This window comes from Culex quinquefasciatus, chromosome 2 (genome assembly GCF_015732765.1).
Source record: "Culex quinquefasciatus strain JHB chromosome 2, VPISU_Cqui_1.0_pri_paternal, whole genome shotgun sequence".
NCBI lineage: Eukaryota > Metazoa > Arthropoda > Insecta > Diptera > Culicidae > Culex > Culex quinquefasciatus.
In genome coordinates, this window is record NC_051862.1 from 142,702,013 (window position 1) to 142,717,439 (window position 15,427).

General features: G+C 36.4%; 1 protein-coding gene across 10 annotated transcripts in view; it reads right to left on the bottom strand.

Annotated features, from left to right (window-relative positions):
- LOC6046331 (tyrosine-protein phosphatase Lar) overlaps positions 1–15,427 on the bottom strand; it is a 483,374-nt gene that overhangs the window by 296,222 nt on the left and 171,725 nt on the right. The window contains exon 1 of one of the 10 annotated variants that reach the window (XM_038253032.1): positions 5,940–6,159. The exons of the other annotated variants lie outside the window; for them this stretch is intronic. The gene's annotated coding sequence lies outside the window, so the exon portion shown is untranslated. Of the gene's footprint in view, positions 1–5,939; positions 6,160–15,427 lie in introns of those variants that run through there. 10 annotated transcript variants of the gene reach the window in all.

Genomic DNA, 15,427 nt, shown 5'->3' on the forward strand with positions numbered 1-15,427 from the left:
ATTTTAATCCACCTATGTAGTTGGAGCCTTCCTCACAACAATGGCTGTACACAAGTTTCATCTAATTTTTAGATCCGGCTTCCAAAAAGTATATCGATATCACTTAAGTGGCCATATCTCGAGACAGGGTTGCCAGATCTTCAATGTTTTGCACTCGTTGGAATGGTCTTTTGATAATCTAACCAACGTTGGGTCGGATGATGGACCCGGACATAGTTTACATACATTTAAGTGAGATCCGGCTTCCAAAAAGTACATCAATATCACTTAAGTGGCCATATCTCGAGGCAGGGTTGTCAGACCTTCAATGTTTTAGGCTCGTTGGAAAGGTCTTTTGATAACCTAACCAACGTCGGGTCGGATAGTAGAGCCGGACATAGTTTACATACATTTAAGTGAGATCCGGCTTCAAAAAAGTACATCAATATCACTTAAGTGGCCATATCTCGAGACAGAGTTGCCAGATCTTCAATATTTTGGACTCATTGGAAAGGTCTTTTGATAAGTTAACCAACGATGGGTCCGATGATGGACCCGGACATAGTTTACATACATTTAAGTGAGATCCGGCTTCAAAAAAGTACATCAATATCACTTAAATTGCCATATCTCGAGACAGGGTTGCCAGATCTTCAATATTTTGGACTCGTTGGAAAGGTCTTTTGATAACCTAACCAACGATGGGTCGGATGATGGACCCGGACATAGTTTACATACAGTTAAGTGAGATCCAAATATATGTGAAAACACATTTTTATACATAACTTTTGAACTACTTATCGAAACTTCAATCTGTATAAAACTCGATCTATGGGACCCTAAACCAAGTCGAATGCAACAAGTTCGGGTCAAATCGGTTCAGCCAGTGCCGAGAAACATGAGCTAGTTTGTTGGTCACATACATACATACACACACACATACACACACACATACACACACACATACACACAGACATTTGTTCAGTTTTCGATTCTGAGTCGATATGTATACATGAAGGTGGGTCTACGACGTTTTTATACGAAGTTCATTTTTAGAGCAGGATTATAGCCTTACCTCAGTGAGGAAGGCAAAAGGCACTTTCAGTAAATAATGCAACTAATGGTAACGTGTTTTTAAAACGGAAATGTAAACATTTCATAGGTCGTCTTTCCTAAGGAGTTTATATCAGGTCCATGATTAAACAAATCCAAAAGAGAAGCGAAAACCAAATGTTGTTGTACTGCTTGGTCACATAGAAAGTCCATAATAATTGAAGCATGTTTTATTCGTTCCAATTCATTCCAAAGTCAATAATTAAAGCTCATCGTAATTATTGGATTTGCTCTCAGCTTAACAACAACGCAATTATAAAGTGAAATTATCTGGTATTAAAATGAATCCCGTTATGGAACTTCTTATTTTTCCATTTTGAATGACGAAACGGCCAACTTTCCATCGCCAAAGATAACAGAAAAGTACTTTTTGAAATTCCGCTGTGAAACTGACAATTTTTCCTGTCCTTCTGGAGAAACAAAACGGCCTACTTTTCACAACTAAATATAACTGAATGGAAAATTAATACCTTTCAATACCAAGCAGTGCTGAAAAGTTCTACTTTTCAGCACTGAAATGGGTGCTGAAAAGTTGAACTTTTCAACATTAGTATCGAAAAGTAACATTTTTCAATATTTTTTTGTTTTGAACGGTAAATTGACTAAACACATGAATGTTCAACATAAAATTTCATTCAAGAAGAAATTTTCGGAATTGCAAAAAATGTTGTTAGCAACTCGTTGCAAAACTTGATTTTTTTAGCATTCGTCGTATTTATCCATCTCGGTAAACTTCGATGGATAAATGCAAAACTCGTGCTGAAAAAATCTTCTTTTTGCAACTTGTTGCATAAGCTATTATTGCAGTTTCTATTTGGCTTCAACTTTTCAGCACTTGCATCAAAAAGCAAGCATACTTTTCAAAAATGTTTTAGAGTTTTACGCTTATCTTGAGTGCTATTTAATATTTAAAAAATAATGCAATATTTAGAACTCCGAAATGATTTGGAGAAAATTTCAAAAGACCCACAAACCTTTGCAGCTTTCAACCCCTACCCGACCAGAGCAAAATCGAGATTGTTTAAGTTTTTCACCATTACTTGTAACTGAACCGACCAAATTGGATAAAATTTTAATGGTTATAAGTGAACATACTATACCGCAATTCCCCACGAAAACAGCATGGAAAAAAACAAAAGTACTCGGATCGGGCTCAAGTTTTTTTGGGGGTTCCCTGGCCGAAATAATTAGTCCCGTATTTTTTTGTTTGGCCATTAGGGTGACCTACGTCGTGTTAGGGTGGTCTGAAAATGGGCATTTTCGTCGATTTTCGTAAAAACCACTTTTTTCGAAAAGCCATAACTCCTCGCCATTTCAACCGAGTTCAACTGTCTTAAATGCAAATGAAAGGTGATAAGTTGGCCTTTCAAAGAAAAATAGTTACAAATTTCAAAAATCTACCCTAACATATTAAAAGGGCGTATGAAACTTTGAAATGCCGTTTTGACGGTGCCTGGACCAAAGAGCCTATGTCTGGAAATTTTTTTATCGGATTTCCCGGATAGTTTTACATATCATACTAAAAAATGGGAGGAGTTCACTAACAGGATTTCGAGATATGATTTTTTGAAAATAAAATCCGTGTTTTTCGACGCGCCACGCGCAAAAACCGGAAAATGACGAAATCGGCAAAAAAACAACTTTTTTCACTAAAACTGCGATAACTTTAAAATTTCAGCGCTTTAGAGCTCATAGTGCCGATGCATGTCTGGATAAGGGTAATTATTTTTTTTTTTGTAAAATTTCGAAAAATTAATTTGGTAAAAAGTTCATTTTGATACAAAGTTAATTTTGGTCAAAATTTAAACTTTGAGGTTTTGCCTTTCTCACTGAGGTAAGGCTATAATCCTGCTCTAAAAATGAACTTTGTATGAAAACTTCGTAGACCCACCTACATGTATACATATCGACTCAGAATCAAAAACTGAACAAATGTCTGTGTGTATGTGTGTGTGTATGTGTGTGTGTATGTATGCATGTGACCAATAAACTAGCTCACATTTCTCGGCATTGGCTGAACCGATTTGACCCGAACCTGTTGCATTCGACTTGGTTTAGGGTCCCATAGATCGAGTTTTATACAGATTGAAGTTTCGATAAGTAGTTCAAAAGTTATGTATAAAAATGTGTTTTCTCATATTTCCGGATCTCTCTTAAATGTTCGTAAACTATGTCCGGATCCTCCATCCGACCCATCGTTAGTTAGGTTATCAAAAGACCTTTCCAACAAGTCGAAAACATTGAAGATCTGGCAACCCTGTCTCAAGATTTATCCACTTAAGTGATATTTATGTACTTTTTTGAAGCCGGATTTCACTTAAATGTATGTAAACTATGTCCGGATCCACCATCCGACCCATCATTAGTTATGTTATCAAAAGACCTTTCCAACGAATCCAAAACATTGATGATCTGGCATCCCTGTCTCAAGATTTATCCACTTAAGTGATATTTATGTACTTTTTTGAAGCCGGATCTCACTTAAATGTATGTAAACTATGTCCGGATCCACCATCCGATCCATCATTAGTTAGGTTATCAAAAGACCATTCCAACGAGTCTAAAACATTGAAGATCTGGCAACCCTGTCTCGAGATATGGTCACTTAAGTGACATTTATGTACTTTTTGGAAGCCGGATCTCACTTAAATGTATGTAAACTATGTCGGGATCCACCATCCGACCCATCGTTAGTTAGGTTATCAAAAGACCTTTCCAACGAGTCGAAAACATTGAAGATCTGGCAACCCTGTCTCGAGATATGGTCACTTAAGTGACATTTATGTACTTTTTGGAAGCCGGATCTCATTTAAATGTATGTAAACTATGTCGGGATCCACCATCCGACCCATCGTTAGTTATGTTATCAAAAGACCTTTCCAACAAGTCGAAAACATTGAAGATCTGGCAACCCTGTCTCAAGATTTATCCACTTAAGTGATATTTATGTACTTTTTTGAAGCCGGATCTCACTTAAATGTATATAAACTATGTTCGGATCCACCATCCGACCCATCATTAGTTATGTTATCAAAAGACATTTCCAACGAGTCGAAAACATTGAAGATCTGGCAACCCTGTCTCAAGATTTATCCACTTAAGTGATATTTATGTACTTTTCTGAAGCCGGATCTCACTTAAATGTATGTAAACTATGTCACTATGTAAACTATGATCCACCATCCGACCCATCGTTGGTTAGGTTATCAAAAGGCCTTTTCAACGAGTCCAAAACATTGAAGATCTGGCAACCATTTCTCAAAATTTATCCACTTAAGTGACATTTATGTACTTTTTTGAAGCCGGATCTCACTTAAATGTATGTAAATTTACTGTTGGTAATGAGTGAGGAAGGCTCCAACCACATAGGTGGATTAAGTTAGTTTTTATGTAATTGTTGGTAACTGAAGTGGTTTGAAAATTTGTCAATGTTGACTTTGAATTCAATATTAAAAATGGTAGGGTAATAAAACAAATACCCTCTCTTAAATTCATGTTTGTTAATTTGGTAAAATAGCACATACATTAAAAAAGAATCCATAATAGAATAAATCAAAAAATGATAATGGGATTTTGAGTTAATTTTATTTTTTTGCTCAATGCTGTAATTTGCTTTAAACCACTGAAAATTAAAAGTGTTCAATGTAAAAACAAATAACAATATTATTTCAATGATTTCAGATCACATATTTGTGCAAGACAAACATAAAAAAAATATACTACACTAAAAAATCAAGAAGTTTTTTTTCTTCGAAATATCTGCCTTTAGCTCACATTTCTCCCAAATTTAATTTTACCATTTCCCACAATTCTTAAACACACACTTCGTGAAATATTCTTGCGAGCCGAATTTTCCCAGCCACAGATTTCCCGGTATTCATCGCCAAACCGTGTCTGCCCCGAAAAGGCTGAACGTCAGCACCGCTGACCATGACCAGCGCCGGTTTCTTCCACGAAAAATCCACCGCATTTCGCACAAGCATCCCCGGAATGTCCAACCACGTTCACGGTTGGGCGCTTTTCTCGAGTTAAACTCCGGGAGATTTTTTTTTTCGCCCTTGCCAAGTTGACGTCAAACCTCAAAGTGGTCATCCACTGGGATCACACGCTCTTATTCCATCACGGCTTGTCGCATTCCGAATTAACTTTCGTTGCAAGTTTTGCATGCAACAAGATCCACCACACAGAGCTCTCTTTCTTTGATGTTGGCGCACATGGCGTAATGCACCGACGACGAGGTACTTCCTGCACTTATTCCTTGAAGTTGTTGCTGTTTTTTTTCCTCTCTTCGAGTTATCCTCTTCATGCCAAGCCGTAACCAAATACCATCAGCGGATCATCCTGTGAAACACTGCCGAAACGGGTTTCCTCCGAGAATCGACAACTTTGACAAGCCTTTTCGGGCTAGCACATTTTCTGCAGTAGAAGCCGTTTTTTCTTTGCTTCGAAAAAACACTGAAACAAGCACAGATCAGGAGAAAATTGTACACAAAAAGCACTAACCCCTCCCGCCCCTTGGTTGGAGTTGACCAACCCCAAGAACCCCTTTAATGTACTGCTGTGTACGAGTACTCCACGGGTTGGGGTCACCAGAGCCCCCCCTCCTCTTCCCTTCCCCTCAAACAACACAAAACGGCCAAGTCACGCGGCTTGCATAACTTGCAGGCGTCCACAACATCCACACGACGGACCATGTTAAGGGACGACCCCCTCCCCCCTTCGGGAGCTTCGAAAGGGGTTAAAACAGCTGCTCTGCAGTCACCCAGCAGGACCTCCCCCTCCACCCCCCTCCCTTCATCCGGTCCACACCATGGGTTATCCCGGAACCACACACTCCCGCGCTGTACCGTAACTCCGGTGCTGTTCAGGTTCTATTCCGAGGGAAGGTCGCGAGTCGGTTCCGTTCGTTCGGTTCTGTATTTTCGGATGTCACTCGGTCACAACACACACACGCGCACACGCGGGCCGACACACTGACCTGTGCACGGTCGCTTCGAAAACCGTCGGAATGCGAGCTGGAAATTACGCGCGCGGAAGTTTCCGGCTGGCGTTGTTGCTTGGAGGACGAACACGAGCGCACTGAAGAAAATGAGAGAGCGCGGCGAAGTTCTGGCCCCGGCCTGGCATAACGGATTCGAGGGGCCGAAGTTGGACTGCACCGAACAAGGACGACGAGCTGCTGGGTTCGCGGGGTTGAGTGGGTGCCGACTGCTCGAAAATTGCTGGTGGGAGCCGGATGCTGGCTGGATGTTTCGATTGTGGGACATTTTTGGGGGTTGATTTTGGGAGTGGGAACTCGCGCACGTGAGAGGTGGGCACTCAGTTTAAGGGTGAGCAGTTGGTTTTACGAGCAGTTGGAGCAAGCTGTGGAAAAAGTGAGTTCTTTTGTTGCTGGTTGAGCAGTGAGTGCTTCGTTGAGGGAGGAACTCAGAATCGAGCAGTTCTCGCAGGAAACTTTTTATTCATACCGAAATCAGGGGTGACATTGGGCCTGGTGGGTGAGATTGGGTCATACAAAAATGCTGAAATTTGTATGACCCAATCTCACCCCCCAGACCCAATGTCAAACCCTGATGATGAGTACTTGGAACACCCACTTACTCGCAACACTTTTGTGATAATTTGTCAATAGCATGCCAAATGCAGCTGTCCACCCTACTATTTTTAGGACCTTTACTTGCACTTGCTATTTCTATAATAAAAGTTGTTTTTCAAAAACAAAACACAGCATTTCAAGACTATTTTGTCCAGAGCAGCAAAACACTGTCTCCAAATAATCTGTTCCACAATTGTGGGATGTTATTGTGCTTCTCACAATTGTGGAACACATCAATTTCACTGATAATTCTATAAAAAGTTTCATACAGTTCATAAAACCATAACAAAGATGATTTCTGCACTAGAAATCATTATTTTGCCTCTTGGAGATAACCAAAGTTTGTTTACATCTGTTAGAAAAAAGTGTTTCGAATTTGTAGATTTATTAAAAACTTCATACAAACCGTGAAATAAATCGGTCGAAAGATCGCGAAAAAAGCATTTAGCTGAAGGTAAAAGCGAATCACTGTGTTCAATTATCAATTTCCTATGATTTTTTTTAGCATTGGACCATCAGAAAACTGTAACGAGATGTCTATAATTAAGGTTAACGATCTACAAATAATTCTATCTATCCTTATGTAAAATGAACTTAATCAATAGTTTTGTAATCACTGTATTGACGTTTAATGGCTGGAAATCTATTTAGAAAAAAAACCTCATTAGAAAGTTGTAAAGGCAAGCATAACTTACGGTGGGTTACCATGAGTTAAAACGAATTAGAACAATTTTTTAAACAAAATAGTATTTAAAAAAAGAAGTCATCAAACATGCTTCGATGTTTGCCGTATTTTTTTGTTTACTGACTGCAATATTTGTATCCCAAATTTATTCATGTTGCTTTTAAGCTAGTTTTTTTTTTCATGTTCTACATAGTTTAGTAATTAAACAAAAAACTACGAATATGGTTCAGTTGCAATTAGACGATATGTATAAACAATGTTATCTTTACATATAATGCTCAATAAATTACATCAAATTATTTATAAATTAAGGCCGTTGCAAATATTTTTTGAAGTTTATGCCCCTCGACTCTGGCTAAAGTCAAGGAGGGGGGCAAAAAATAAAAAAAAAAAACATAAAAATTGAAATTACATGCCATGGTATTACCATTTGTATGAAAAACGTGTTTTAAAATGCATTTTACACCTGCCCAGTTGTTTTGCAATCATAAGTTTTAAAAATATCCAAGTATTGAAGAGATTTTTTTTCACCGAAAAAAAAACTTTGGAATTCCATAAAATTAAAAATATTTCGATCGATCCCAGATATACAAAATATGATTTTAAACGCAGGGAAATGCATTTCATGTTGTTTACAGTTGCACTATGGGGTATTTCCATATAAGCGAGCGGCCAAAAATATTTTTTTGCTTTTTTAGGACTTTTTTGTGTTGTTTGTACTTAGTACAGGGGTGACCAAAGTATGGCCCGCGGGCCAAACGTGGCCCGCGAGGTAATTTTTTGTGGCCCGCAGACCCATTTTTAATGATCATGTTAAATGGCCCTTTGACGCACCTGTAAATGATTTAATAATTCCTTGAATCAAGGTTTAATTCATGCTTTTTGTAACCTTTTCAGTTTTGTATTAACATTTCAACGCCCAAGGCTCCAAAAAAGTTGGAACGGTAACTTCAACTCACTGGTTCTCGGGCATAACTTAACCAATCAAGATGATTCTTCTTTCCAGTGATTTGTTAGGATGTTAAGATGATTCGAGAACTTTGCAGAACTTAATTTGATGAAATCTGTAATTTTTGCAATCAAAAACATCGTTCCAACTTTTTTTTTCGTGTGTAAAAAAAATTCGCCAAAAATTCCGCGGAGGCAGTCGTTTAAAAAAATTGTGGAACGATGTTTTCGGTCGCAGAAATTACAGATTTGTTCAAATTAAGTTCTCTAATCTAATCTAATCTAATCAGACCCTAGCGCAGCCAATCTTTCGAAGGGATCCTGGAGAGTGCCTTAGGTTAGATGACGCCTAGCACTCTTCTTGTCAGTTATTAACATTTGTAGTGCGCCATTGCATCGGAATGCATTGACACATCACAAGCGTTAAAGCGGCCAGGCCTACTGCGTAAAGCCGTATCGCAGAGATGACTCGTAATTGGGTTGAGTTTGAGCACAGAGTGTTCGAACAACAACACAATTCTGAATCGACAGGGGAGGAAGAAGCGTGGGGACACACCACCATACGCTCCGAGATTTTGGTTGTATTCGTTGGGAGCACCATGCTAAGAAGGTTTGGTACTCCGGGACCTTCTGGGATGGGACATTGTATTTCCACGAATGCCCTGGACACTATTTGCCGTGGTTATAGCGCCACAACTCGCTCTTTGTAACAGTATTCCTATTTCCATTCCAAGATCACCAAGTCGACATGGCCTAGTGGTTAGCATTTTTGCTTACCAATCCAAAGGACGGGGGTTCGAACCCCGCCTCGAGCGACTTTGATTTTTCGTTCATATTCATCATTTCTAATTTCTGCGTTCTAAACTTTCTCGTTGGGAGCAGATGGGCATCGAACCCAGAACCATTCGCTTACAATGCGAACACCGTAACCAGTCAGCCACGGCCGCTCCTACAGATTTGTTCAAATCAAGTTCTGCACAATTTTAGGATCATCTAGACATTCTTACAAATCATTGGAAACAAGATTCGTCCCGATTGGTTGAGTTATGCCCGAGAACGGGCGTGTTGAAGTTACCGTTCCAACTTTTTTGGGAGGCTTGGGCGTCCGTGTAAGTTGGACATGCGTTGGGCGTTCCAGTGTTAACTAATGATTTTTCCATACTTTGATACCAAATAAATGATTCAAATATTACGTTGAAAAAATTATCTTATTCTAACCTTATTGAAACAATGCAATGAAGGTAACACGTCTATGTTTCATTTCAATGTGGTTAAAATGAGTAAATTTTGTCAAAATTTTCTGCAAACATTTTTGGAAATGAGTTATAGAACGTTCAAATTTTATTAAAGCAGGAAAAATCAGCTAAAATATAATTAAATAATAATTAAATTTCTTTCGATTTTTTATTATCTGGTCATCAAACATATTTTGCGTTTAAAAGCTCTCCATGATTTGAACTCATATCGTGTGGGTTACGAATCTGAGTACCTAACATCTGATTAAGAAAAAATGAAGAAATTTCATTGAAATTGGAGGAATATTTATCGAAAAGTCGTTACAAAATTATTGATTATTATCGAAAAACAAAATTACCCAATTTAACAAAGGTTGTGTTATCACTTCTAAAAGTATAAAAAATATATTTACAAAATAAACAAATTTAATTATAAGTTGCTAATTAATGGATTTTCTGATTTTAATGAAATTTAGCCAATTGATTGGAAGCTACAAAAGTATTAGAAAGATGTTTTTTTTTCAATTCAAATGTCGATTATGTTTTAAAATACACGAAATGTCATACAACTTAAACCGATAGATTTTTTTAGTTTTAAAGAGTGATTTATAACCAAAATTTTCTCATTTTTTTTTTCATTTGGCCCACAAGTTCATGCGAGCTTCAAATTTGGCCCGCCATCCAAAAACTTTGAGCACCCCTGACTTAGTATAATGAAAACAAATGAATTTTGATATTTTTCAAAAAAAAAGTTTAATTTTCGATTTTTTCATATATTTGAGGCCACATGCATTAAAGTGGTGAATTTTAATATTTGTGCTCTGTCTATTTGATGCACGGAATGGCGGTTTATGCTATGTTAAAGTTTCTGATTTACGTTCAATCTCCCTCCCCTTTTTCTTGAGTTAAAATCCACCTCTCTTTGAAGACCCCCTCCCCTCAATTAAAATTTGATTTTTGCGGTGTTTTAGAATTTTAGACGGTTTATTTTATGGAACATTGTATGGATTCTCGTCCACGTTTTTGGTTGATCCACTTGCAAAATTCACGTTTTCCACGATAAATTCTTCTAAATCAAAATCACTATGTAACCGATTGTCGTTAGATTACTTAAAATATGAACTTCTTCTATGGGCTTTTGTATATTTCGTTTTGAAGCTACAGAACAGCATGCGTAGTTTTTCTCTGTGGTTTTTCCCTGAGTTGATCATGTGATGGTTCTGCAATGTTGTAATTCTTACAAATATACTCGAAAGCAGTTCTCACGTTTTCAGAATAGTGCTTCGTTATATCGTACAGGGACACTACGGTATTATTATCCATACTTTCAAAAGAACACAACAACGAACTGATACGAATATTCGACGAATCGTTTCTGTAAAATACTTAGAATAGGAATTTCTAATTTTATTAAACGTACCTAAGTACCAACAAAGTCATGAATATCAAATCAATTTCAAAACATACATAGCAGGTACGTCATTTCTGCCTCCGCAGGTAAATAATGTGATTTTAACCAAGCGTATACGCGAAACCATTAATTTTCTTGCATGAATCAAAATGTTCAAAATGGCATAACTCAAAAAGTGCACATAAGTGCACTTTGAAATTTGGAGACAAGTTAGGACATGGTTCAAATTTTAAGCTGCAAAATTTTCAGATCGCACAAATGCACACAAAAAAAGTACTCCATTAACAAAGTTGAAAAAAACTTAATTTTGAAAAAAAAAATCCATCTTTTTTTATTTTTAATATTTTTTTTGCCTGTAAAAGTGTGTTTTGTAAAATATTATTGAAAAGTTGAATCAATTACCTTTCTGAATATATATAATGATGCAGGAAAAAATACATAAACAGCTACACAGTACAACTATGAAAAATAAACATTTTTTTGTCAAAAAACATGTTTTTTCTTACCATTTTCGCCTTTGAAGGTCTGCAATTCAGTGAATTTTGAACCTACAACTTTCAAACTCCGGATTTTTCTTAGTTAGAATGTTTATTTTCGAAAAAAAAATACCAAAAAAATAATTAGAGTATGTCGGTTTTTCGATTTATGGCCGCCTGAAACCCCATAGTGAGTTGGTTAGACTTCTATATCCTTTAAAGTTTTTTGAAAAATTGTTTGTTTTCCCCCTGATTTTTCCGTCCGATTTTGAAGGGGGCATATAAACTTTGAAAAATATTTGCAATGGCCTTACTGTAAATGAATTAGTCGGTTATATCCTTCGACACTCGGCTTTTTATCGAGAAATTTATCAGCTCAATCTTTTGAAAACCTTTTGTGTAACAAACTTCAATTTTAGGACTGCAATTTGCGTAATTTTTAATCTTAAGCAAAACAAAAACCTGATTTTTTACAATTTTAAAATAATAAAAATGTCAAATAAAGGTTAAAATTTTTAAGAAAAGACATAACAATCCTTAGTTTAGGGGCCAAAACCTAACGAAATATGTGCAATAGATTTATCGAGTTGTTTTAAAGGTAGGTATATTCATCAATATTTTCAAGTTCATAAGTGTTTTTGAAACCGTTTAAAGTCAGAGTGTAAAAAACAGCCAAAAAGCAAAAATTGAAATGTTTGATTATAGGACCTCTTATAAGAAAACTGTGGATTTCAGAATTTGAATGAATTTCAACTAAGAAGTGAATGCCACGGACATTTTTAATAGTCTTTTGCTAGATTTTGTTTTATGTCTTCTTCTACATTTAAATTTAAAACAATCATTTCCTGTGATTAATTCTTGTTTTCTTTTTTTGGCCAATACCAATGTCAAATATTTATATTGTGTCTTTTCGCTAAAAAAATCCCAAAAAATCATGGGCAAAAAAAGCCTTCAGAATTTTTTTTTATGGTTTTGCAATTTTGTTCGAGATTTTTAATTTTGTATGAAGCTTTGTCCACACAGAAAAAAATAATGTAAATTTGGAAGCTGTAATTTTGGAAGGTTGAGTATTACCTCTTTTATGCTTTAACTTTACCTCAATTTAGCCTGAAAAAGTTACATTACACCAGAAAAGTGGTAAAATTACACATTTCCAGAGGTAAAATTACACCTTTTTTCTGACATTTAAAAGATGTACCCCTTCCCAGATGTAATATTACCATGATTTTTTTTCTGTGCATGCATTTCCTTTGTCTAAAGAAACAACTTTGCATCGTTCGTTTTGCATACAAGGCTCCATACAAATTTGGGGGCTTATCATACAAAAAGGGTGGGTGAATATACGAAACTCTTTGAAATTTTCTGATAGATATGGTGTCTTCGGCTAAGTAGTAGGTTATGGTGATGAATATTTAGAAAATTTAAGATGGTGCAAGATCTGGTATCGGATTGATTATTTTTGCAAAAAAAAGTTATACAGAGAATCCTCTTTTCACGCGGTGGCGTTAAACCATACAATATTGTTGCAAGGTTCAAAGAGCGTTTTGTAGATTTGAACAAAACCTACAAATTGCTTTCAAAACATTGCAAAAATGTTGCATCGTTCCAGAGAAATCCAAAAATTAGAAAAAAAAACGCATCGCGTAAAAAAAAGTTTCACTGTAATGCAAAATTTTATTATTTATTTTTTCCAAAAAGTGAACTTTCTTCAAGTCAATGGCAACTTTGGGTTAAAATATTTGCATCGATTCAAAAATATTTCGTGAAGGTGAATTTTTGGGAATTCTAAACTGTTGTCAAAATAATTTTTTTCTCCGTGTCTTTTAGTCAGCCCGAATTTTCGACTGGTGATATCTTGGCCACTCTTGGTTTGATTTTTATTGAAAAAAAAAAAATGAAACTTTTGTGAAATTATTTGCATCTTTGTATGGAGGGCCTCGTGGCGCGGTGGTAAGCGACCTCGGTTGCCGAGCCTTAAGTTGCTAAGGGACGCGGGTTCGATTCCCGCCTTATCCTCTTGGAGTTTTTCGTTCAATGTTAGTCTCGTTTAATATTAGAATTCAGTCTGCAAAGACGTTGGCATTGTCTTTAAAAAATATTTACTAAATTTTTAATCACGTAACATTACATTTGAAAAGGACTTAAAACTAAAAAAGATAACCTAAATTTTAGTCGAAACATCTTCGAAATCACCAAACCTCAAAACAAAATTGTATTATAACTCCAATCATCCCTTAACCCTCTACAACCCAGCCCCGCCTCTAGACGGACTTCGATCTAAAAAATTACCTAAAAATAATTTTTCAACTAATCATTGATGTTTAAAAAGCATTTGATAGAAGAATTTTTGAAATTTCAGAAAATTTTAGGGTTGAAAGTTTCACTTGAAAAAACGCACAAGATGGTAGATTTATGCAATAAGTCGAATACTATTAAAAACAAACATAAACGAAAAATTATAAATAAATAAAAATACTAAAAATGAACCAAGAAAAAACAAAAAACAAGAGAAGTATAGTTTTTTGTAGAACAAAATTGTTCAAAATGCCCTCCTGAACACGGGAAAAAGTTTTTGAAAAAAAATTGGGCAGTAGAGGGTTTAAAACATTATGACAGTTTTTGCAATTTAAAAATTTAATATTAAGCCGCTTCCTCAATTTTCAGATATTTTTTAAATATTTTAACAAAAAAAAAATGAGATTGAGGTTTTGAATATTTTTTTATTATTTCTCAAAAACAGTTTGAATTCTACTCATGCGTAATTGTCAAAAAATCAACTTTCAGAAAATGTTCACAGTTGACGTTGTATTGAATAATATGTTGTTAATTTAACTGATTTTTTGTTAAAATTTTCAGTTATTTAATTTTCATTCACTTTTTTCGATTTTTCCAACCAGAGTTTGGTATTTGCAAAATACAGGATTTTTGTAGTATTGTCTACATAATGCTTAAAAATAGTAGGACATATTTTTAATTAAACTTATTTAAAATTGGGCCCAATTAAGCTTTGAAAATAAGTAAGATGTCGTAAGCTGTCTAGGATGAAGTGTTTATTCGTCAAAACACGCATTACTTGAAAGCTTCAGAGGAATTGTCGAGAATTTTACCAGGATAAATGCCAAACCCCATTCTTTTATTGTAACACATATATTTTTCAAAATTTTATCAAAATTAGCTTCTTTTTTCAACTAAATAAAATTTTGATGATAATAAATACAGTTATTAATTCGATGCCTCTGTGCTCTCTTGTACTAAGCTTGCTGGTTTTCCTATCTAATCAGCATAAAAGCACAGAAGCATCGAATTATGGATGAAAAATGCTCGAAATTCTGAGTCCAGGTTTTAATATAAAGATCTCTTAAGAGTGTCCAGTAACTCGCAAGTAAGAGTTCATTCTTGTGTTCGGCGTTTCCATGTTCTTGTAAGCAGCACTCATTTCCCCTGCATTCAAGCATATTTTACTGAACTCATCTCAGCGAGGTACTCAACCCTTCGAGATACTGCCCCTAACAGTGCAGGAATTTTCCTCCTTCGAGCAGCTCACCAACTCAAATCAACTCACGAAACTCTCAGCGATAGCTCTCCCTCTCTGGGGTGCGCTCATTTTCCCTGAGGCAGCAGCTCTCACCGTTATCCTGTCGTGGCCACCCACCCACAAACTGCTCGACACGAAACGCACTCGAAACTCGAAACCGCCGGCGGGACTCTGCAAGTTCTTCCTTTCGGGGGCCCGGATTTTAGTCCTGTCGGCACCACCGTCGCGAATGGTCGTGCCTCGCATTCGTGTCCGATTTTGCTCTCGTCAGAACTAGATTGTGGGTAAACTCGCGTTCTGGAGTTTCGGAAAATTTACGACAGGGAAAACAAACTCGGCTCGCGCTGTGAACCCGTTGTTTGCTAGGGGGGGAAATTCGTCTCGAAATGATGGTGGTGTGGTGCTGCAGTTTTCAAGTCGCACCTTCGACGACTGCTTTCAGGACGTCC